This window comes from Anser anser (assembly GCF_964211835.1).
Source record: "Anser anser genome assembly, contig: HAP1_SCAFFOLD_171, whole genome shotgun sequence".
Taxonomy (NCBI): domain Eukaryota; kingdom Metazoa; phylum Chordata; class Aves; order Anseriformes; family Anatidae; genus Anser; species Anser anser.
The window spans coordinates 183,035-207,817 of record NW_028153528.1 but is presented as its reverse complement, the minus strand read 5'-3'; the positions used below and the strand labels follow the sequence as shown (position 1 = coordinate 207,817).

Sequence of the window (24,783 nt, the reverse complement as noted above, 5' to 3'; positions counted from 1 at the left end):
CTCTGAGCTCTGCTTTGGTGCTTGGCTTTGCACTTTCACAGGCTACACACTTCGTGGCCTCTGCTTTGTTTTGAACCAAGCAGGTCTCCCAATCCCAGCTTCCTTCAGGCTTCTTGAATTTGTCTAAATCCAGAAATTCTCCAGAAGGAGCAGAAAATGCAGATGCACTGCTACTGGTCACAGGTGTTGGACCCTCTGTGAGACAAACAAGACAGTTAACCATCCTGTTTGAACATGAACTATAAAATGAACATTAACTTTTAAATTTGATTTGTCAAATCCCACAGAAATGTTCAAAACTACTCCGCAATTCCCCCCCCCCCGCCCCTGAAAAAAATAAAAGCCACCAAAAACCCACAAAGAAACAAACAAACAAACAAAAAAACCAGAGTGGAACTCAAAGCTTCCAAACAACACACAACTCTGTTCAGCACACAAGCTTCTGCTGCTGTTGACGACAGTGTAACCTCCATAAAGAGGCCTGACAGGTGCCTTTTAAAAAAAAGGTGCCTTTTAAGAGAGAAGCAGAAGATAACGCTTCAAATTCAAAACCGGAAAGACAAGAATGGCTCTTCCCTTCCACGGCACACGCAGAAAACTTTTATCCTAGTATTACTTGCATCGCTCTTCCTCCTGACAAGTGCAACGTAACCGTGCAATTCACTGCACCATGGTCACAGTAAACCCCTCATTTCCAAAATTCCTCCTTGCAATGGCAAGAGCCTCAGACAAAGATGCCGACTGACCGCTCAGAGGTTGGAAGTCCAAGAGAATCAACTCTGTCTGAAATCCATTATCTTACCTCATGAAATTTCAGTCTTACCGCACAGGATGATTACAAAAGCCCGGTCTAGTCCATCTTAATTTGTTTCTTCCACGATATATTTGCACAGGTGTTTTTCGATGTAATGGCATGTTAAATGACATTTAGAGTCAAAGTTAGAATTAGAATCGTATTTTAAAAACAATACAACCACGCTCAAAATCAATTACGGTCACACACAATGGGAAACAACCCAGTACTGCCCTGAAGAAGTTACCCAGCGGGTCACTCGCTTTCTTGAAGCCTACCACTGACCTTCATAGGCATCTCTCTGCTTTAGCTTAAGACTAGTTAAGACTACACTGTCTTGAAATCTGGCTTCACATCTCCCCTCAATTACATACAAACGGTGAGTAGAGGCATTTTGGACACATTCTGTAATTTTTTTTACTTATTTTTTGAAAGAGAAAAACGCAGTCATTTTTAACTCTTTCTATGGAGTTCTCATTTTCGCCAGTGAAAAATCACTATGTTGTTTTTAAATTAAGTCACCCACTTCAGCCATCTTCCCTCACCAGCTGCAAAGCCGGGGGTATCTGCATTGATCCAGCTCCGTACTAATACATTTCACAATCAGTTCAATTTATGCGACAGGCTGGAACCTGGGCTGAGACCTCTGAAGTGCCTGTAAACCAATCCTGCAGACAGCCGCTAACCCATCAACCGTACCTGGGAATCGTGTTGCTTAAAATATTCCATATATGCAACGTACTTTTATTCTGTACAAGATTCACAGAGGCTAGGATGGAAACAACAGGAAAAAAAGGACCATACCTGGTTTCTCAGACTGACAGGCTACACATTTGTTATCTTCCGTCTTATTTGGTACAAGGCATATTCCACAGTCCCAAGAGCCTTTCGCCTTCTTAAATTTGTCTTCAAAGCCCAGAGTGGCTGTTGTGTCAGTGCTGCTCGAGGAGGATGTCACTGTCACCGAGCTGTCTGTGACCACTGGTCATGTCAGAGCAGGCATTACTCCCGTTCCAGGTTTTGGTGTCTCACATGCTATACATTTTGTAGCTTCCGGTTTGTTTTGGACAAGACATGTATCACAATCCCACGTTCCAGGTACTGTTTTGAATTTGTCTCCAAAGCCCAGCATCCCTGCTGGGGGCGCTGCTGGCTTTGAGGTGTCGCATTGACTTGAACTTACTGTCTGTTTCATACTCTCAACTGTTGAGGCTTTAGTAGCTTGACAAGTTACACATTTGTCCTTTATGTCTTTGTTTTGCAGAAAAGGGTCACATGTATCAGATTGCCAGTACGATGCTTGTTTAGAAGTCTCTTTACCTGCAGAAAAAGTTGTTATTGCAGGCCTAGTATAAACCACTGTGCTTGTTGTAGGTTGTGCAGACGTAGAAGAGCGTGTTTTCAACAATCCAAAGTCTAGGAAGCAAGAAAAAAAAGTCTTCCTGTTAGCGCAGCACCTCACTACATGTAACTAAGTGACTTTACTAGAGGGCAAAAATTTCAGCTCAGGTGCCAATGGTTACAACTAGACATTCAGACCGAGCGCAACAGGAAGTCCCCAGAAATCTTATCTAAACGGATGAAATTTCATCTGCTGCACTGGGTCACAACAGAACATTTCGTTAAAGCTTCATTTAACTCTTTGTTTCCAAGCAAGCTTTAAATCAACATTTTCACTGGTCGATACAAGTACAAACAGACAGTAGCTGACTGAAATCTGACAGTCCAACGTGGAATGGAAATAATACAATTTGATTAAGACGCGATGCCCAATCGAATCAAATTTCTAAAGCTCCTCCTTCCGTAGCAGATGACTCAAATCTACTCCAGTAACTGTACAGAAGTTTGTACTCGGAGCAGCAATCCATGCGGTATTTTCCCACAGATGCTGAATATTAATTAAATAATAAAAACTCAAGACAATTGAACAACTGTCTAATTTTCTATAATCTTTTTCAAAATGCATCGGACACAGGACAACTCCTTATTTAAAAGGTGGCAATTTTAACAGGAAAGACAAGCTACTAATACAGAAAGACTAAAGGAAATGCATCTTAAACAGCAGCTCAAGTTGCTTGTAAATCTACCTTGAACATAGTTGTTTTGTGGTTTGTTTGTTGGGTTTTTTTTAGTCAAAAATGAAGTCTTTGAACAATGTGGATTTAGATTCTGCTTCTTTTAAACCGATAAAGAAAGTGAATGTCACTTCACTCAGAGGTCTTTCCTTAAACAAAATGCACAATGTATTTTCTCTCACTTAGCTCTTTCCAGTAGAGAAATGTGCTGCCTTCTTCACAAGTATGTAAGTTAGAAGAAGACTTTTGGGAAAAGATCAAATTCAATAAAGCCCTTTTTCTTAAAAGATATCTCTTCCACAGACACACTTTATGAAACTGTTGAAAACAATTGCAATTGCTTAAAAACAAAATTCAGAAAAGGGTTTTTAACGTAAAACACTCCACTTCTGTTTGCAGTTTAAATTTTAATCCACAGGAGCCATTGTAAGCTAAGGCCCAAAGATTCGCAGCTTTCGCCATGTATTTGGAACTGAAGCTCTTTCCTATTCTTTCTTCACCTGGGCTGAAGGTGGGACAGGAGTGTTGAGTTTTACAAACATTTCCTTTTCAATTCCACAAATTGTATTTACTTAAAATGAAACACCGATTATCTGGCTAATTCTCTTAGTACCTCATTTACAATTACATCCTAACACGTAAAGGAGATGCAACCCATCTGCTTTTCATCTTGCAGTTTTACTTCCAGCAACAAACACCACTTAGAATAGAAGGGGGCAGATGCACCCTAACAAACGCAGCGCTTAATGTAATGCTCTCCTACATTCATATTTATAGCAGATACTCTATTAACCATAAGTCGTGTGTTGGTTTTTTTTTTAATAAAAAATGCTAGCGTATTTTTTGCAGCATCTTTTTAAAAGGAGTTCATTATCTCTCCAGGATTTTTTAGAACGTCTAAGACGCTTCCTTCCTTTAAGACGTGGGCAGTGGTGAAGGGACCACCAGCAAAATCTTTGACCTCCTCTTTCTGTGTGTTGATGTTGGTTGAGGTGGTGGTGTCTTTTGAAACAAAAGAAAACAAAAACAGCTTTCACAATGTGACCTAGTTAGAGCAGATTATACTCACTTTTGTTAGAAACAAGAATTTCCAGCTTTCATGCTTCTCACATAAGAATCTTCACAAATTCTACTTACTTTGCAATGCTTTATGATTACAAGCAAAACAAAAAGCAACAAAACAAAAAAAAAATATAAAAGCAGATCTGTCACTGGAAAAATACTGCAGAAGTCCAACACTGCCTGGAATTGCTAGCATGCGCAGACAGGACAGATTGAAGATTTAATAAAGAAAAAAAGGAAAATCAGCACTTCAGATCTGAAGTGCTAAAGTTTCAGTTACCTAGGGTAAGAAAGGGCGTCACTGGAGTACCACTGGGTCCAGAAAGTTCTGCCGATTTTACAACGGGAACACTAAATGTAAACCCAATCTGCTATGAACAAGAGAGGTTTTTCAGATTCTCAAGCCACAGGAACTCCAATCGAATGCACACACAAAACCAAATCTGAAAGCTGCTCTTCACATTTGTAGCACGCATGCTGAATGACAAATTATAAGCCAGAAGCCTACATACTTTTCTCCATCAAGGCAGATTCTGCTTTAGTGTTCTGCAACAGCCTACTAAATGCCTAAGAAAAAAAGTCAAGCTCCTTTATTATTTTACTTACAGAAGACGTAGGTAGCACTTCTGCCTCAGTAGATTTCACAACTGGAGATGAAAATGCAAACTCAGGACTGCTAACAGTACTTGTTGGTTGTATCTGTATTTTCAAAAGAATTAAAGGTTTATATTTAAGAGCAACAACTACCTGAATTCACTACCCAACAGAAGTCCCGCAGTGACGTCGAAAAACCTGATGTTTGAGTTATTTTGCAGATAAAAGTAATAATAAAACACAGGGAAGTTTCCAAGTGGGTATAGGACAATATCTTCAAAACCAAATTCCAGAAACTGAGAGGAAAAGCTGGAGATGCTACTTAGGTCTAAATGCACGGAAAAGCAAGCCAGGAAGCTGAAGAACGGCAAACTCAGCCCAATGATACTCCAAGAACTTCAGCAAACACCTCAACATGTTAAAGCAGCTGTCTACTTCAAACCGTACAAAAAATATTTCAAGTACTCTGGAACAGATTAATGTTTATTTTATTGCAATAATATGCCAATTATTGCACCCTAGGCTCATTCTATGTGAGGCTTATATGACCACGTTACCTCTAATTTAATAACTTAAATAAAGTTGTGGTTTAACCATTGCAGGCAACTAAGCACCACACAGCCACTCGCTCACTCCCTCCAAATGGAACAGGGAAAAGAACTGGAAGTAAAGAAGTAAAGTTGTTAAATTTGAGGTAGCATTAATGACTCATCGCATGTAATGGCTACCTGGAAAGACAAATGCCATAACCCTGTACATACTCCCCACTCCTTCCCCTTCTTTCCCCCAGCATTTATTGCTGAGCACGATGCTAAATGGTGTGGAATATCCCTTCGGTCCTCTGGGCTCCGCTGTCCTGGCTGAGTGCCCTCCCAGCCTCTTGTGCATCCCCGACCTCCTCGCTGGCAGGGCAGCGTGAGAAACAGAAAAGGACTTGTCACTGTGTAAGCACTGCTCAGCAACAGCTAAAACACCAGTGCCTTACCAACACTGTTTTGCTCACAAATCTGCAACACAGCATCATCTACCACGAAGAAAATTAACTCTACCCCTGCCAAAACCACTATAAATAACTTGGCATAAAGTCCACACCCCCCTTCCCCCGCAGACTTCCACAGCATTTGAAGCAGTTATACAATCACGTTAAATGGGAGTTGGCAGGCTCTAAGACTGAGAGAAGCAGAATCAAAACATTTATGCCTTTTTCCCCAAACTGGCATACAACCCCAATTCATTCAGCTGCGTAGAAACTAATATTTGTTAGTTTCATGAGCACCACAGAAAAAGTCAACTCGCAATAAAGCAGTATACTCATTGTAAACATTATTTATAGCATAAAGATTTACCTTGCCCGCCGCCATCGCTGCTGCATCTGCCATGCCTGCCGCCTCCGTTGAATTTGCCACGCTTGTCGTTGCCGCTGTTGACCTTGATATGTCCTTTGTCATCAGCAGGTATGGCATGCCCGCCGCCATTATTGGACATGTCAAGCCTGAGGGCACTGTTGAACACGTTATGCCTTACGTCGCCGTTGTATAAATCATGTCCTCCACCTCCTCCTCTGATAGATCTGTCAAGTCCTCCACCTCTGATGGATCTGTCATGCCCTCCACCTCTGATGGATCTGTCATGCCCTCCACCTCTGATGGATTTGCCATGCCCGTCGCAGCTGCTGGAGTTGCCGTGCTCATTGCTGCTGTTGAAACAGCGCTCGGTGACGCTGAGACAGCGCTACTACCAACGAAACTAGAATTGAACTGAGGCAGCGATGCAGCACTGATGGGTAGGGGTATGTTCGGTAGCACTGGTTCCTCCACTTCCTAAAGTTGCAAATTTTAATTTTTCTTATACAAGACATACTACTTTCTCACCCCATCGCACCCAATTTATTAACAAAATTAAATAGAACAAAAATCCATACAAATTAAGAGAAAGCAAGTTTCCAGAAGAAATCCCGATCTCCCCACCTCTGTCTACCACGTCATTTTAATTTATGGCAGGCCTGCTTCCACATTATACTCTATTCAACAACTGTACAGCAAGAACACTGAAAGTTAACTCAAAACCTGTGCAGAACAGAGACGCACAGATCACATTTTTTTTCTTTCTTTTCTATACTTTAGTCATCAAAGCTCTGGAGAAGCATCATCCTTTCTAACTACCCTCGCATGGCTTCAATTAAGAGTACACTCTCAAGACAAGTGAGAAAGTGTTCCTCTTGCAAAATTAGGCAGGATAGCTGCCAAAGTTTCTAAAGTCATTACAGCAGGGAACGTGGAAAAAGGTAATGTTTAAAGAAGCAGGTAGGTTCAACAACCAAACTAAACACAAAAAGCACCAAAGAAAGTCAGACTAGCAGCACTGAAGATTGTGTTCTGGTAAATACAGTCTATACCATGTATCAGGATGCAAATATAAAAATCAGAAAACAGCCTCTTAACAACTTCAATTTTCATCCCTGCCACTTACTTTATTTGATTACTAAGATTGGATGAGTTATGTTTTAAATGGCATAGGAAATCTGACCGAAATTTGTACAGTACTATCATGATCTACTTAGAAATGACTAGGCAGGGATGTAAGTTGGTACTACTGATATTCAGTGCATCCTGTAGCTTACATCTGTTTCACAGTTTTGATTTGAAAAGTTTATGGAACTTTTGATATTTGGACCATTATTTTATTTGCGTTACAGGAATAAACAACAGTGTTTATGATTTCTTTATATTGCATCATCTGGAAGTCCCATTTAATGATTTGAAACTTAAATTAACTTAAATACTTAATATTAACTTAATATTAATTAAATACTTAATGTTAACATAAATACTTAAATTAACTTACAGGCAGCTTATATAACATCCAATAAAAGAAAAAATAATCTGAATATTCATGGTCATAGTTTTATGGAATAGATTTTTCCTATTAAAATGAGAAAAAAACTCTCTCACAATGAGTTTGGTGAGTATCAAAAACTGAGTCATCGTTAGCAGACATGCAGAATGCTCTCTTCTACTACTCTTTTTCACACTCTTGGCCTGTATCTTTCTGTATGACTTAAATATGAAACCAAAAATTAAGCTTTTTTTTTCTTTTTATACTTGGCACTCGTTTCAAGTATCATTCCTGTAGAAAAACTATACAAACCTTCACCAAAACTTCTCTTCTTAGGACTCATTCATTCAATTGCTAACGAGAAATGTTATAGTTTGAAGAATCTCCAAGGTAAGAGAATTAAAAATTTCAAAATTACATAAGCAAAGTTCAGGTATTCAAACACAGGAAATCAATTGGAGCCTGCTCTGAAACCCACAAGAAAACAAAAACAATGCAAAAATAAAGCGGTATTGTTATAATTTACTATGATGCAATAAAACTGACACACTTAGCTAGTTACTTCAGTAAGCTCAGTGACAGCAATTAATTTAAGAGTCACTTACCTGTTCTTGTACAGCTCTTGATAAATAGTGTATTCCTCTTTCCCTTCTCATTTTGCCACCTCCGCTACTCACTCCTGAAGACAGACCATTGGACGCAGCAGTACTGAATTTGTAGCTGGTCACATTGCTAGCACACGACAGTACAGAAGTTGGGGGAAACAAGAGAAAAAAAAATTACCAGCCAAATTTTTTTTTCAAGATATTAGAGCTGTTATTAGTCCTAGAATTGAAACCTGCTGATCAGAAAAAAACTAAAGCTGTCTCACAAGTTGCTAAACGCTGGTAAATACTTGATGTTCTAAATAGGAAAAACTTTATTAACAGCAGCAATGAAAAGGACATACATAAGTGCACCGTTCACACGGGAACAATGACTAAGCCAGAAGACCTGAAATAGAAGAGCTGATTTAGATTGTTATTTTCCAGTGCTTCCTTTAAATAGGACTGGTTCTCTGATTCTGCGATGCACGTGTATCTTTTGCAGGGATATAAAAGAACAGCTCACAAAAATACAGAAAGAGTGCACATATGCACACATACACATGGGAAACACTGCCAACAGCTCTGATAGAATAGGGACGCCTCAGACTTGTGTGGCAAGGTAATATGGCCTAAGCTTCAGAAGCAGCTCTGGCTTTCGTGTGGCCATCAGCAGGAACAGCAGAGGTGTTTGGGTATGCCAACATTCCAGAAGTCTTTTCAGACATGAATACAGATCCCTTTTGTAAGGCATACAAAGGCATTTTTCTGGTACTTAAAAAAGCCTAGCTCAAAACCAGAAAGATATCCTAATCCAAGAGCAAATGGGGAAAAAATAACCCAAACCAGAAGTGGAATAGGGAATAACTCTAACAAAAGTACTATGGCAAGAAAATGAAGTATGCCTGGAAAAACCGTGACATCAAAGCTTATCTTGCAGCCAATCAGTCAGTCAGTACAGAAGTGCATTAGATCGCACTGGAAGACACCAGGTCAAACTCCCACAATACTGAGGAGGAGAACTGGTCTAAACTTGTCAAATACTTGACAACAGCCTGCTTAGCACTGTAACTGCATAGAGGAAGACAGATCCCTAAGGCAGATGCTCAGACTTTTCTCTAATCCAAACTGTCAATCCATTAGAATTCTGAAAAAAGTCTTACATCAAAATAGATCTTCATTCAGACAACTATCGCTTGCCCATAATAGCCCATATTCCTCTTTCTGTTAACACCTGTGAGCTTCAAGGGGGCAAAGACAATTGTCAGCCTTCAAGCAAGTCTAATCTACAATTGGACTCAGGTTTAAAATATATACACACACACACACACACATAGATATATAGCATTGGTGGGCCAGAGATTTACTGAGTATTCCAACTCAACTGTCCAAAGGGACTCTTGCCAGCAGATCAGTGTGGTGCTCCTGCTCCAGAACATGGCACCCAACAGAGACCAGCATCACAAAAAACACTACCACCACTACCTACTCTACAAACAAAAGGTAGGGCACTGCAATAAACTTTGTGAACGAAATCAAAAGCAGTATGAGTTTGCTGTATCTCCTTCCTAAATGGAGAAGTAGAAAGGAGTTCTAACAGAGACAATTTAGAACAGTTTGAAAAAAACATAATTACAACCCAGCACCTGATTGCACCTGTACCAGAACCTTAAAGCCAGTCGCTTCCACCCCTAAAAAGGTGGTTGTTGTGAAGTCCAACTTTTAGATGCCAAAACAAAGTGTTGAGTTCTTTCTGCAAGCCAAAGAATGCCCATGGTCACATAAGAATTGCTTGGCAGATGAGCATAGAGTCAACAAAATTCCCTGCTACTGTTCTTTGAAAAGAGCGACCCCCTAAAAACCGAGTGCAAAGTCTCTTAACTCAAGCATTATTACCCAAAACACCATTTGCCCAGAAGGAAGAGCCATCAATATTATCTGGAGGATAACTCATTTGACCTAAACCAAGAAAGCAGTATAACACAAAGCAGTCTCCTCAAGAAGAAATTCAATTAATTCTGCTGGATTTTTTTTATTTTAGAGATGAGTTAGCATTTGGCCTCAAATGATTCTAAAGAACACATGGTCTTCATGTGAACTCAAAGCAGACAATTAACTTCATCATGAAAGGAGTATTAAAAAAAAGAATAATAAATCATAAATCTTCCTCCATGTTTTTGCTTAAAAAATAAAGAAAAAAACACATCAATAAACATCCTCCTGAACTGTAACTCACTTCCCCTACTTCACCTTCTAAAGAATACTTCAGAAAGAATCATCCCATTAGGACAGAGCTTTCAAACTGCAAGCAATTAAATAGCTAAAACTAATAGCTTTTCCCCTAGGGAACATTAGGAGGGACAAATTATTTTGTTATAAGTAAACTGAGTTATAAACCATGAAATATCTGTCAAAGCAAAATTTGTAACGCTGCAGATTTAGTTAAACTACAAAATGAGCCATATTTCCTGTAGAAGGAAAAAATTAGGCCTCCAATAGCAAAGATCCTTTCTGTGGATACAGAAAACGTGCCTCATTTCCCATCTTCGTATCCTACTCAGAAGATAAACTTGGGATAAAAAGTGGTGTATCAGTACTTTTATTCTTGCTCATCTTCCTTCCGTTCATAAAAACAACAATTTTCTCAAAGTTATATTGATCTTCAAACACAATCCAGACTTTGCAGCTGCCTCAAAATACAAAATTTTCATTGGATTTCCCATTCCTTTTACTGAGAACTGTCACCACCTTTCAGGTGCAGACTGTACTGAAAAAGGAGATGTCTTTCTTCCTTCAAGTAAGTTTTAAATTAATAGATGTCATACCTTTCAGATGGTTCTGCTCGCTGTTCTGCAGGCAAAGTCTTCTCTCTCATCCCCTGCAAGTTAAGTTTAGTTCAAGACTTAGCTGAATATGTACAGAATACACAAAGTACCAACAACCACTTCATGTGGTTTTTTGTGGTTTTTATTTTATTTATTTATTTTTAATTTTATAGCACTGAATACACCTCACCTACTTAACGTTGTTCCCTAATTCAGCATTGTGGGTACAGTTCAGTTAAATTTTGGGGCTAAAGTAAGCACACTGCTTCACTCAGCATTGAGGACAAACTGATAGAACACTAAATCAAATTTGTCAAATCCTCTAACAAAGAAAGTAATTATTTTAAACAAAATGACAAAAATTGTGTGTGTGGGGGGGAGAGTTTTCATCAAAACTTGTGTTTACCAACCCCGTAAAAGGGACATACTTTTCTGTTTTCTGTCATTTATGAACAAACAAGGAAAAAAAAAACCTCTACCCCCCTAAAAACTAAGCAGTTGCTGCTACATTCATTTTAGAACTTTACCAAATGGAGATTGTGCTGGCTAAACAATACAGAGATTGAAAGAGTTAAAAGCAATAAGCAACCAGTATTACTGTCCACTTTGATTTCCAGCCTAAGAAGCCCATACACTTAACACGTGGTCATTTGTACACTCAGACTGATACTGGAAACACAGATGTTTTCGCAGAAAGAGATGCCCATTTAATTTTATGGAAAATTTATCAGACTCCATCTACTCCAAAGCAATCAAAACCGATAACTCAGCACATTGTCAGAACTCTCACTTGGAGCACATAGCTCACCTGGAATAGTTTACACAGAACACGAGCATGTTTCATCAGTGACAGCTTTGTGTACATGAGAATATAAAAGGAAAACATTTCTGTCTTTTAATATTCTTTCACTGAGAACAGGATGACTCAATAGCACATCATGACATCGTGAAAACAACCACAAGACACTGAGTGTTCCAAAAACAGAATTAAATCCATAAAAGCTCAATCTATTTCACAATGGTTCCCACTGCCTTAAAGCTCGCCTCAAACATACTATCAGTACTTTTTGCAAAGATAGGATAACAATTGGTTTGAGAAACATTCCAAGACTGGAAAAAAAAAACAGGCACATAAGGACTCAAAAATGTACTCACTTGGAACTTTGTGTCTCCTCTCTGGCAAATTTTGCTGGACTGAGTAGTTGAAGTCGGTGATGGTTCAGAATACCGCGTATAACGCATCGGTTGACGGTTTACCGTTGGTGTCACAAGTCTCTTAACAGGTGGAGGCTGGAATGCATTCTGGGATTCCAGCTTTGAAAGGGAAACAGCAATCAATTTATCCTTACGTCCACCCAAATTAATTCCAATATTTATTGATGAAAACAAATTACAGAACTATAAACCTCCCCCCATCGGTCTTGGCACTCAGTGAATACGATTTGAAAATTCTGAAGACCGTTCAACTTGTAGAGGGAAATCACCAGAAAACCAGTAACGAAATCCATAAAGCTATATATAAGTAGCCAAAGTCTGACTGAATTCCATTTCAAAATTTGGCAGTTAGCTTCATAGACAAAATAATTCATGCTACCATAATTAAAATAACCCATGTTCCTAGAATATGCTCCTATCTTTTCCTCTGCCCACACTGTGATTTTTTTTTTTCAGTAGCTTAATTCATTAATTTAACATTCGAAGTGTTAAGCAACTAATTATACAGGCTTCTGGGCTTCACATCCCCTACATTTTCCCTCTTCAAAGTTACACAAACAATAGAACACACTCAAAAAAACCAACTTGTCAGTCTTACAATAATCTCATTCATTAAAATATGATCCAATGCTTTACATGTGCATTAGATGCACTTCAAGTAGTGGGTTTGACTTCCCTTTTCAAAGCATTTTCACAGACCAGAGTTAATTTTTAACACAGACCACTGCGTGTTCTGCAAAACTGACTTAACTGAACTGTCAGACAGAAAACAAACCCTAAAGGCTACAAGATTTACCGATGGCTCCGCCTGCGGTCTTAAGGATCAGAAAATACAGTCTTAGGAAGCATGCTATTGTTCAAATCAATACCAACAGGAAATTTTTGTTTACGCTGCAGCTTTAATTTCACAGTATCTCCCAGCTCTTAGTAATAGAATTCACACTCTCTCTAAAGTATATAAAAATACATCTTTCTAAAAAATATTACATTCAGTTTGAAACCTTGAATAAGACATGTTTTATGTAAGTTCACAAATCTACTTCGAGTGAACGATGGTTCATTGCTGGTTTTAAAGGTAAAAAAGAAAAATATTAATTCCCCCAGTTAGGCATTCAATACACCAAGAGCTATTCTGCCTGGTACAGCTCCTTGAAATAAGAAAAATACCACATCACTGCTACCCACTGCAGAAGTTTAGCCTGAGTGCACAAGTGTTCCGTCAACCGCATGTTCACTTTAGCAGGAAAACACACGATCGTCTCCTCAGCAAATAATTGCTTCTCATCACGGGCTACCCTTCTCCCGCCACCATTATGAATTCTAGTATTATGAATAGACAATCTATCTCCTTTCACCCACTGACAGCTGCGTGCAACATTCATTTAGTGGCTGACAATTTCAGGCTCTCTGTTGCAAATCTGGCAGATCTTTCTTAATGCCTTATCACAGGTATATTGCTATAATATAACTGAGAATTCACACCAGATTTGGTTTTAGTTATTTGGATAATATTTATGATATACTTCACTTCTCCATGCCCTTGTAATTTGGCAGATGGTGAAAAGATGGTCCAGGAAATCTGAGATGTTTGTAAACTCTGAAGTGATTGTAAACTTAATTATACATCCATCCAATCAAGGAATTAGCACAGAAACTTCTTGAGACACTGTCCCTTTGCTCATTAGAACAGAAGATGAAAAGTTTGCACATCTTGTTATTTCCTTCAGTCACCTGATCTTCAAGTGGTCATCTAAGGGTTTTGTAATTTAATAAGCCCAAGGATACCCCTAACTAAAGTCATCAAAAAAAGATGACTAGTTTTCATTTTTTAAAGAAAATGAAAGGAAATCATGCTTTACCACAGCATTATCACCAGTTCTGTGCTACCTCCAAATAGGAATTTAGGAGCGTAAGATTTATAGCGTCGGAAAAGAAAAAGAAAAAAAAAAACCTCTACCCCCCTAAAAACTAAGCAGTTGCTGCTACATTCATTTTAGAACTTTACCAAATGGAGATTGTGCTGGCTAAACAATACAGAGATTGAAAGAGTTAAAAGCAATAAGCAACCAGTATTACTGTCCACTTTGATTTGCAGCCTAAGAAGCCCATACACTTAACAAGTGGTCATTTGTACACTCAGACTGATACTGGAAACACAGATGTTTTCGCAGAAAGAGATGCCCATTTAATTTTATGGAAAATTTATCAGACTCCAACGATGGTTCATCGCTGGTTTTAAAGGTAAAAATGAAAAATATTAATTCCCCCAGTTAGGCATTTAATACACCAAGAGCTATTCTGCCTGGTACAGTTTTGCAATTTAATGATACCCCTAACTAAAGTCATCAAAAAAAGATGACTAGTTTTCATTTTTTAAACAAAATGAAAGGAAATCATGCTTTACCACAGCATTCTCACCAGTTCTGTGCTACCTCCAAATAGGAATTTAGGAGCGTAAGATTTATAGCGTCGGAAATTAACAATTTTCCTCCTCTTTACTTTGAATGGTGATAAAAAGCAGAAAAATTAGTTTTCTGTGCCCGAATGAACACGGAAGTCTGTACAAAGTCTATATGACCACTCAATCAGTATTTTTCTATTTGTGATCATTTCTTCAAGAGAAAACTTGCCTCAACAGGAATTTTAATATGCAGCTTCACCCCAAGTTGGGGGACAAGATAAAACGACTTGGTGTGTTCTAGAGTTGTTGCTCTCAACTTACAAAGATAACATAATTCTTAACCTGAGTAATCTTCACAGCCCATCATCTACTGTGGATACATGCCAATATTAACTTGATTTGATGTCTATGTTGTCACTGAGGTTTGAGAAAATTTTTCTAATAGTGATAAAGCATTGAAAAAGTTATCTACCTCAGCTTAAGACATTATTGGTTCTTACCTTTCTTCGTTTGGACTGGAAGTCAGTAATATCCAGTTTATCTATGTCCGGAGGCTGAGGAAAAAACAAAGCATAACTATTAGAGGGCAATTTTTTTCTCCTGAGAGAGAGGGTTCCCTGCAACAAAAATGTGGGGGTTCATGGTCAACTTACACAACACAGCAGCAAAACAGATGCCATTCTTTTAGCATCCTGTTGAAGAAACAGCGCAATAAATTAAACCGGCCACAACGTAAGGAAGAATAATTTTATCTTTATGCTTTGATGGCACATTTACTAAGTTTTATAAACACATGAAGCAAAAACAGATTAAAAGAAGTGCTATTTACCAACAAAGGGCTTGACAGCTTCTCCATTGCCTCCAAGATGCGCCGTGCTGAGGTACTTAAGGTAGCGTGGGACCACACAGTTTCTTGTCCAGCTTTCGCTCTCTTTTGTGCCTGAAAAATTAGCATTTTAAGTGTTACAATGGTCAATTCTGAGCTAAAGAGGCATGTATTTTACGTCCCAAGGCTACACTGATGATACAATCAATATATTCTGATGACAGAGAAAAATGCAGTCACTGGGATTTTAAGCCATAAAGAAGAGAATACATTTGGAGTTTAATGAAGTTTACCTTGGGCCTCAGTGCATCTTGCACGTGCTTGTTGCACGAGCAATAAAAGAACTCCGTACTTGTAAAAGGTCAAGACGGATGATGCTAGGACTGCTAAGGCCTCCGAAGCAGTAATCAGGGAAACAGAACTCAAGAAAAGGCTTGTGGTACAGAAAGCATTTTCAGTAACAACACAGACCTCAGAGTTTCACGATGGTCTAAGTGTACCATCTTAAAATCAGTGTATACAATCATAACCAGGAACTAGTTTTACTTCTCTCTTGCTTCCTCCCTTCCCCCAAGATTAAAGTTGGCTGCAAATCTTTGTCTTAAAAGATAAAGATCTGATTTAAACTGTAACAGATCTAAACATTACACTGAAAAAGTAAACTGTTTATTTGCACCACCCAACTTCAAATATCAGTCAAAAACTTCCTTTGGTGTGACTTTTTTTCTTCCCAGGTTAAACCCCTCAAATAACCACACTGTGCTTATCACACGATGTGAAGACAGGAAGCAGACCACTCAGCATGTAAAAACACAAGTGAGACTCACAGAACCACAGAATGGTTAAGGTTGGAAGTGACCTCTAGAGATCGCCTGGTCTACCCCCCCGCTCAAGCAGGGCCACCCCGAGCAGGCTGCCCAGGACCATGTCAAGTCAGCTCTTGAAGACCTCCAAAGAGGGAGACTCCACAGCCTCTCCGGGCAACCTGTGCCAGGGCTCCATCACCCGCACAGTGCAAAAGCATTTCCTGATGCTCAGACAGAGCCTCACGTTTCAGTTTGTGCCTGTTGCCTCTTGACCTGGCACTGGGCACCGCTGAAAACACAATGGCTCTCTATGCTCTTTGCACCATCCATTCAGGTATTTATATACACCAATAAGATCCCCCCAAACCTCCTCTCCTCCATGCTAAACAGGCCCAGCAGTCCCTGCCTCTCCTCAGAGGAGAGGTGCTCCCAGTCCCTTGATCTTCTTGGTGGCCCTTCGCTGGACTCTCTAGTACCTTGCTGTCATTCACAGCAAGCAGCAAGAAGCAAGCTACTCTCTCCTTTAAAAGCCTAGTATTTTGGTTCCTCTTTTTACCATAATGCAGTAATATTGTAAAAAACAAAAATAGCCGACCAAAGAGGGTTCCCAGCTTTGCACCACAAGGTTTCAAGGTTTCCCGTAAGTGAGGTACTTGTACTGCCCTTTTTCCGTTGCACAAATGGACTGTCAGAACAGAGCCAGCAAACCCGCGTTTTCATTTTCTTCAAATTCCTTTTGATTTATCGATAAAAGTCACTTTCATTTAAATACATTCCTACCAAACCTGATTTGACTTTCCTTTTCGATTCAGCTCTAGCTAATCAGAGATGTCAGCAGTTTTTATTTGCTATTTCCAAGAACTCTTGGGGGCAAATAACTCTCTCCAAGAACTATATGAATCGTTCAAAACAGAAAGCATGTTACTGCTTATCTTGGGACTGCATTTAGTCCTGCATGCCTCTGTGTACCAGAAGAACAAAGGATCAGCAAAGTTGATTTTAGATATTTTCAAAGACTGCAGGTTTATACAACATATCCATAGCATGAATGTAGGCATGCTTGGAAAAGAAGATCCACAGATAAATATTAGCCAGGTTTGACTACTGTAGCTTTTGCTACCATAAACACAAGTTTTCAAAGTTATGCTGTCATTGGCTTTTTTGCATCAAGTTATTTTAACGTAATGTAGTCAGAGGCAGACAATGGCACTTAAATGGAATTTTTTGAAAGACCTAACAACAGAGGAAACCCCAACTACCAACAACTAGCCCAAACTGTCATTCTTGTTCTTTCTGACAAGTATTACCTGTGGTAAAAACTGTCATTAAAGAATTTAAACAGAAATCAATCTCAGACGTCTATTTTTGTAGACCAAGAGGGCAGAAGAGCAACTGTTACCACATATTCAGCTCCCTGCTCAAAGCTCCTTTGGCAGTGCTGCTTTTTTTATTTCCATCACTATTTCCCACTACACTACTTTTCTCATACCTGATAAGGTTCCGTCTTTGGCTGCCTTGATCTTACAGCTGCACCACCGGCATAGGCCGTCTTTCCGGGGTAAAATGGAGAAAACCCAAGCTGGTTTTGCTTAACAACAGACGTGCTTCCACGTACCTACGGAAACACAGTATGAGAAGTGGATAGAAAAACAGGTACACATTCAAACTGATTAAAAGAAATACTGTGCAGTACTTACAGGACACAGTCCTCCAAAAACAAATAAACTGAATGCAGGTTTCTTAGAGCTAGCTGCAGAATGCTGCGAGAGGGAATGAGTTCTTTCAGCTTCTGTGGGCCAGAGCAGTGACGATGAAGTATTTTTTAAAACTGCAACATCTGCCAAAATGACGTATGCTAGATGTAAATGCCTCTCGTACGTACAGAACTTTAACAATAAAGATCACACTAATTCAAGTTCTTCAATACAGAAAAATAAGCATGACTTCAGCTTCTTTAAATAGATCAACTTCACGTACAGACTGAAAACCAAGTATCACCTACAAACTTGAAAACTGTTCACAGAGCTGCAAGTAGTTTTCACCAATCTTACCAAGTTAATACTGTGCTTCCAATGCAGATTTTTTTTTCCTTCAGGCTAAGATAAAAGAGGACCGCATAAACATCAGTGCATTTGTACGGACAAAGCTTTTTTCTGTGTTGGTAAAAGGCTGGAGGCCAGCACAGATCATAATCGCACAGGTTTTAAACCTGGAAGATTCCCCAAAGGCTGCTCTAAGAGTTAACGATCTTCTGCCCATGTATGTTTTACGAAGACACACCAGAAAGTTCTAGTGCACTCAGGTTATATTGCTAAAGCCCAGCAACTCTACTCTCAGCTGTACAAAAGTTCTCTGCAAAACCTGCTGAGCACATGTCAGTCCCTGTCTATATGGGGGACTAGAAAAAGCTGCAAACCTGCTGTTCGCCCTTTCAGCGAGAAGACCTACGTACCAACCTACATCGACACGATGCTTATTTTTTATTTTAAAATGGTGTGCTTTCCTCAATGAATTTGGCAAAAGACATGAAAGTATTGACAGCTGAAGCCTTCTACCAAGAAAGGTCAAAAAACAGCCTATAGCTTATGTCAGAGTAGTTTCTTTATCTTCTCTTGCTGAAACACAGGAAAACATCTCGTGTTCCTATTTGTCACCTGCACTTATTCACATTTAACCAGCTGTCTGTTAGATATTCTGAGTCACTCTTCCTTCTAGACAATCAGCCTAGTTGTCAAGCTACGGCAAGTCAGCCTGATTTCCTACCGTCCCAGTTCAAAATTTACATATAACCTAGCTGAACGTGTATATTTCAGCATTGACTCTTTCTAATATCAGGGTACCATAAACGTATTCCAAAGCACGCTTCTATTAAAAAGGTGATAGGATTATATACTTCTAAAACACTAAAAATTCAATTTAATTCTCGCATCCAAAGTTGACATTCACCTATTTTATTTACTAAGGTGATGTGGAATATTAAAGAATGCAAGGTACTTCACATTAAAAAAAAAGTCAATTAAACAGAGAACACAAAAATCACCTTCATCAGATGCTCTAGAGGAGGAATCACTGGTTGTTGAGATGTTATCATCGTCTTGTTGAGAGGTAGAATCTTCTATTTCTTTTATGAAGGACAGCCTAGGACTGCCAATGCCAAATACAGAAGATGTCGAGGGCTGACAAGGTGGGACAGGAGAATCCAGCGTGGTATAATTCAGACGGCTCCGATGAAGAGAGGGCCTTGTTAACACAACTGGGAAGTTCAGTGCTGATCTACTTGTGGATGGTTCTAGACAAGAACAGGGAGATAATTAGCTTTGCTATAGACAAGCTCACAGAAGCCAAAACCTGTTTCCTATCGACAGCCATGCTATTGCCAAGTTCTAAGCGCAAAAAGAGAGAAGCCAAATTTAACTTCTTCCTCACCCAGATACGGTTGCATCTAACTGTCTGGCTACAACAACAACACTGCTTGCGATACACAGTATTAATGTTGCATCCAGAAGTAGTTAACTATGAGGATTTACAACACCACATTCTGACCCCGTGCTCAAATGCTCTAACGCTGACTTGGCCGTTCACTAAATCAAACATATATACTCCTTCTCCCATGTACAGCTTGCAATAAGCTTTACAAAATTTGAGATTACACGGTAAATTACAGATAACACTGCAGCTTCCATAATATTGGAACAAAGGTTACATTAATCTGAATACACAACATGAAAATGAACGTTTGCAGTACTTTTTTCCCAAGTTCTTCCATATCAGCTCACGTTAGAGGCAAAACATCATCTCCTACCCATTAACTATTGGGATTTTGACCCAAGGGACAAGGATGTTGACCCAAGTAACCAGATGAGCATTTTTCCCTCTTGAAGCAAAGGGTCTGCAAACAATGCCAGTGGCCTGGAATAGGTGGCCTTGAAGTCTATCTTGCTAAATGAATGGAACTATTCATGGGTATTTTGCCTGATGAAAGCCTACTGTCTCTCCCAGGAATCTGGGCAATTCAAATGACTTTGAGCCACTATCCTCTTGATACTTGAACTGAAGCTTAAACTAGTTAGTTCAATCTTCATAACCACTGCAGTACCACTAATTAGCTCTCCAAACCATGAGCAGATTTTTAGGACAGCACCGTTTGAGATACAGAAAGTTCTTCAGGCGGAAGGCCACCCAATATAGGCTCCAGCACACTGATACCTCAGAACTGAAGAAACACATTGGTTTCAAAATGTAGTAATAATTAAAAAAAAAAATCTTATTCTTAAGCATAGTAAGCAACACCCACGGACAGCAACATAAGCTGCAAAAGGTTCCAGGGTGTCCACCTGCTCCTGATCTCCTGGAGTTAGCAAGCTTGCAGTGCAGCTGTTCTTACTGAAAGCTCCTTTCATGCAGTTACATAGGAAAGCCAACATGTGTTCCTCAGTCACGAAGACCTTCTCTATTCTTTTCTCCAAACTCATTCCCAAGCTACAGCTACACAGAAAGCCATCAATCTCCTTGTTTACAATTAGATGAGATTGGAGGCAAAGATATTTCCTCCTTATTTTTTGATTCTGCCAACAACAGAAGCAACTGACTTTCCACATTATCTATGGTTACCTACGCACGCTCAGACAAAACTTCTTTACTTATTAAAAGCTGACTTCCCCAAAACAGCTAATTTAAGAGAAACTCAAATAAGAATAGATGCAAATTTATACAACAGGACTACAGGAACAGTGAGAGGCACTGGATATAAGACAAATTAATCTTTCATGAGGTAAAGGAGTTGCAAACCTCGTTGCCAACGGTCCAAATACCTTTTCAAAGACACCCCCTCCCCCCGCGTAGACCTTAAAGTTATTGAATATTTTAAGGATAATAATCTCATAAACCACATCCGTGCACAAGTTCCCCAGTTCACCATCAAGTTAACGAGGAACTTTACTAAATTGATCAAAGCCCAAAACAAAAAAAAACCAAAACAAAACAAACAAAGTCGGGACACGAGACGGAATTTTCCTCTGCCATTCTAGCATCTAGTCTTTTGTTTCGAAGACTGCAAAACAAATTAATTTTTTTAATTGCCTTAGGCAATTAGACAGATTTTCATTCCATATCTTTTAAAAGATGGAAAATGCAACCCAGCACACTTGCAAATGACTTATTTTCAGCATTTAGCACCTGGCTAATAGAGTACCTAAAGTTAACTGATGCCTTCCAAGAGCATAAGATGTATGCTTCGTAACTGTGTATACAGTTTAAAGCTAAGACGGTTTCACAAACAGTTGTTTCGACTTTTTTGATTGTTTGTTTTTTTTTTTCATTCTGTCAAAACCCTCATTCCAATTTCCTTTTGAAATTCAGATTCAAAACTAGAAATCTGTGAATAAATACAGATGGCCAGAATTCCAAATGATTTTTCACATACCTCGTCTACTAATTCCTGCTGGTTCAGGCGTGAATCTCTCATCGATTATGGTATCTTCATCTGAATAATCGTGGTGATAGTTTACCGGAGTCTCCTCCTGGTTTGCAGATTCATTTCTGTCTACACACTCCTCCTCACGCTTATTGAAATACTTCTGCAGCCAGGCCGGTACAATATTTTTCACCGTTTCTGTCATTCTGCTAATTATTCCCTGCTTGAAAGAAAAAACACTTGTTTAATTACAGAAACGCAGTCAACAGCATATGCTGCGATACCACCTTCCACGGACCTTGAAGACAGATATTATACAGCAAATATTCAGAAGACGACGACGAGGTTGATCCCTGGCATAGGATCGCTACACTTCTGGTAAACCTAAAATTCACCTAAGATTGATTTACAACTACCTATCACTTTCTGCACTTCCAAGTGACCTTGGCAAGGTTCAAAGTTTTGAAACCTCTGCCAAAATTCACCAGCAGGTCGTCAATCTGCAAGGCTATCAGGAAACTCTACGCCTGAACAGCTCCTGACCTACAGACTTGTTCCAGGACTCTTCCTCTTCGCACCCTCCCGTGAAAACCAACTAAACCAGAAGTTCAGCAATTATCTACTGCGACAGTCAGGACCATACTACCCATTAAAATCAGTGAATCTAAATATTTTCAATTTTAGTAATGCTGAATTGCAGTGACTATACGCACAAAAACCAGTTCTGCTCTCAACAGTCAGGCTAACCCAGAAGATGTCCTGGAAGAAACACAGCTATAGCTATAGCACCAGCACCTCCTCTTGCAAGAGCCTTCTAAAGCTGTTGCTGTATTTTGTAGAAGACTGACTCTGCGGCATACATCGGGTACGATCGGAGAATTCCCACCTGACCAAAAGCCCCAGGAACTACGGTTAAATAAAAGATAAATTAATATAAATGAATATAATTAATAATAAAAATTAATAATAAAAATTAATATCCAGAAAGCTGACAATCATGAGCTAGGCATCCTGCTAATCATCCCTCCTGCATGTAGGGAGAAAAAAAAAAGTAAATTAGATCCAGGACTAGTTCCCAGGAACTTTGAAGCTGCTAACTATACTGCCTACAGTGCCCAGGCACCTTCAGAGCTTAATGGTAAGAGACAGAGGGTTTGGTGGGCTGTAATTAGGATCACAAGCACACAAAACACATCTATTTAAGTATTTCTAAGAATCGACTTATCGACTAAAGTTGTAGGGGGAAGGATGAGAAAAACAGCGGGGTAGGGATCAGAACCAGAGGTATAACCTCACAAAATCGCATCGGTCGCTTTCGTGCCTCCCCAACTGCATCACTGAGAGACAATTAACATTAAGCCACAGAACCTTCTGCAGAGTGGACATGATATTGAAGATAAACTGAAATTAATTGACAAATGCTCTAAGCAAGCTATCTGCTCAAAGCTCGTCCTTTTACGTTATGAACATTTGCACGATTCGTCTGGTTACAAAGCTAACTGCTATAATAAATGCACACATGTAACACCTATCAGTTTGTCTATTTATCAAATCATTAAAATTCTTCCCCGATAAGTTACTGTTAATTTGATCTGCGCTGGATGTGCAGCAGCCATTCTCTGTGCAGAATCCCCCAGATATCCCCACGCACGTGTTTGCTCTGGCACACTCTTTAAATAAACCTACTGGAAAACACGCAGAGATAACAGACAATGGAAAAGTTAGAAAACCATCTCCACTGATTATTTTTAATCCACGTGTAAGGTTTATCAGTTAGCTACACAGTGTCGGCACACGCAAGCTATGGCACTTTCAACATTAATGCACTGTTCAAGCCAGAGGTTTCAACGGTTGCTCTGTAAGCGTGGGGAATGTTTGCATTGCCCTTCCAGGCCAGCTTTAGATGGACAAGATTGATTGTCAATATGTGGTATAAGGGACTTGGCATTTCTGCAAGTGATAAAAACCTAAATGAGCAGCTATCCATGCGTAGCGCTCCCTTGGTTTTGCATATGATAATCAATCCCCTCAGCTACGTTGCTCATTTAATAGCGGAGAGGTTTTGGCTGAACAAACGTGCAGAGGGCATCTCCAGAGCATCTCTCTGGGCGTCCTGACATTTCTTAGCAAAGAGCTGCTGGGAGGGATCTCGGCGCGTCCCCCCTCCAGCACGGGGATTTTCACACCCCGAATTGACGGACCGCTTTCACCATCAACCTGCTGTACCCTACAGCACAAACGAGAAGCAAAGCCTGGCAGGTAACGTTCAGAGAATTGATGATGGGCTGAGGAGGGGTGCAGGGAGCAGGGAAAGCCCTGGGGGTGGCACTGGGGGTCCTGAGGGCAGCGGGCTGGGGGTGAAGGGGAGGGGGAGGAGGGGGGTAATGGGCTGGGTAGAGGGGTAAGGGGGTAAGTAAGGGGCTGAGGGGGTAACTGAGGGGGTTAGGAAGGGGCTGAGGGGGTAACTGAGGGGGTTAGTAAGGGGCTGAGGGGGTAACTAAGGGGGTAACTAAGCCGTTGAGGGGGTAACTAAGGGGGTAACTAAGCCGTTGAGGGGGTAACTAAGGGGGTAACTAAGCGGTCGAGGGGGTAACTAAGGGGGTAAGGAGGTGGGTAGGGGGTAACTAAGGGGATAAAGGGGCGGGTAAGGTAAGGGGGTAAGTAAGGGGGTAACTGGTGGGCTGAGGGGGAAGGGCCCGCTGTGGGGGGGCCGCTCCTCACCCGCTTGCTCCTGGCACAGGGGGGCTTCGCGGCGCCCAAACGGTGGCGCCGCCTCTTCACCTTGCCGCCGGCCGCTCCTCCTCCTCCTCCTCCTCCTCCTCCTCCTCCTCCTGCTCCTCCTCCTCCTGATCGGGCTCCTGGGCTGCCGCCCGGCGCCCCGCCGCCACCGGCCCTGCCACCGCCGGCCATGCCGCTGCCGGTCGCGCCGCTACCGGTCGCGCCGCCCGAGGCCATACCGCCCCCCCCCCGCGTTCGGTGCCGTCACGGGGCCCCCCCGCCCCCCGCCGCCACGCGCCGCGGGGCCTGCCCTGCCCCTCGTGGGAATAAAAATGTTGTTTTTGCAGAGTTACGTTGTTTAAAGGTAAGGAATGGGGTATCGAGGTGTGCTTGCAGCGATAAGAACGCTTAGCAGGCGACCTTGTAAAATGCAGACAACCAGACTCCGTAGAACAATTCGGGGAAAATCACGGTGTTGAGTCAAGTCAGGTAAGTGAAGAACCATTACCGCTTCAACCAGTAAAAAAGTCGAAAGAAATTCGAAATTTAACAGGCCGGCAACTGAAGGCCATGCATTGTCTGGGAAGCATCAGACAGATTGTGAGCCTGGATCACCCCCTCAGTGGGGAAACAGGG

At 40.5% G+C, this 24,783-nt stretch overlaps 1 pseudogene across 1 annotated transcript; it reads right to left on the bottom strand.

The window, feature by feature from the left end:
- LOC310891975 (nuclear pore complex protein Nup153-like) lies at positions 1-24,294 on the bottom strand (annotated as a pseudogene). Its single transcript has 9 exons — positions 24,151-24,294; positions 21,439-21,649; positions 19,057-19,305; positions 17,714-17,853; positions 17,506-17,631; positions 15,268-15,324; positions 4,211-4,289; positions 1,598-2,209; positions 1-195 (listed from the first exon to the last, which is right to left on the bottom strand). The product of its transcript is annotated as a nuclear pore complex protein Nup153-like (transcript).
- Between the last annotated feature and the right edge of the window lie 489 nt (positions 24,295-24,783).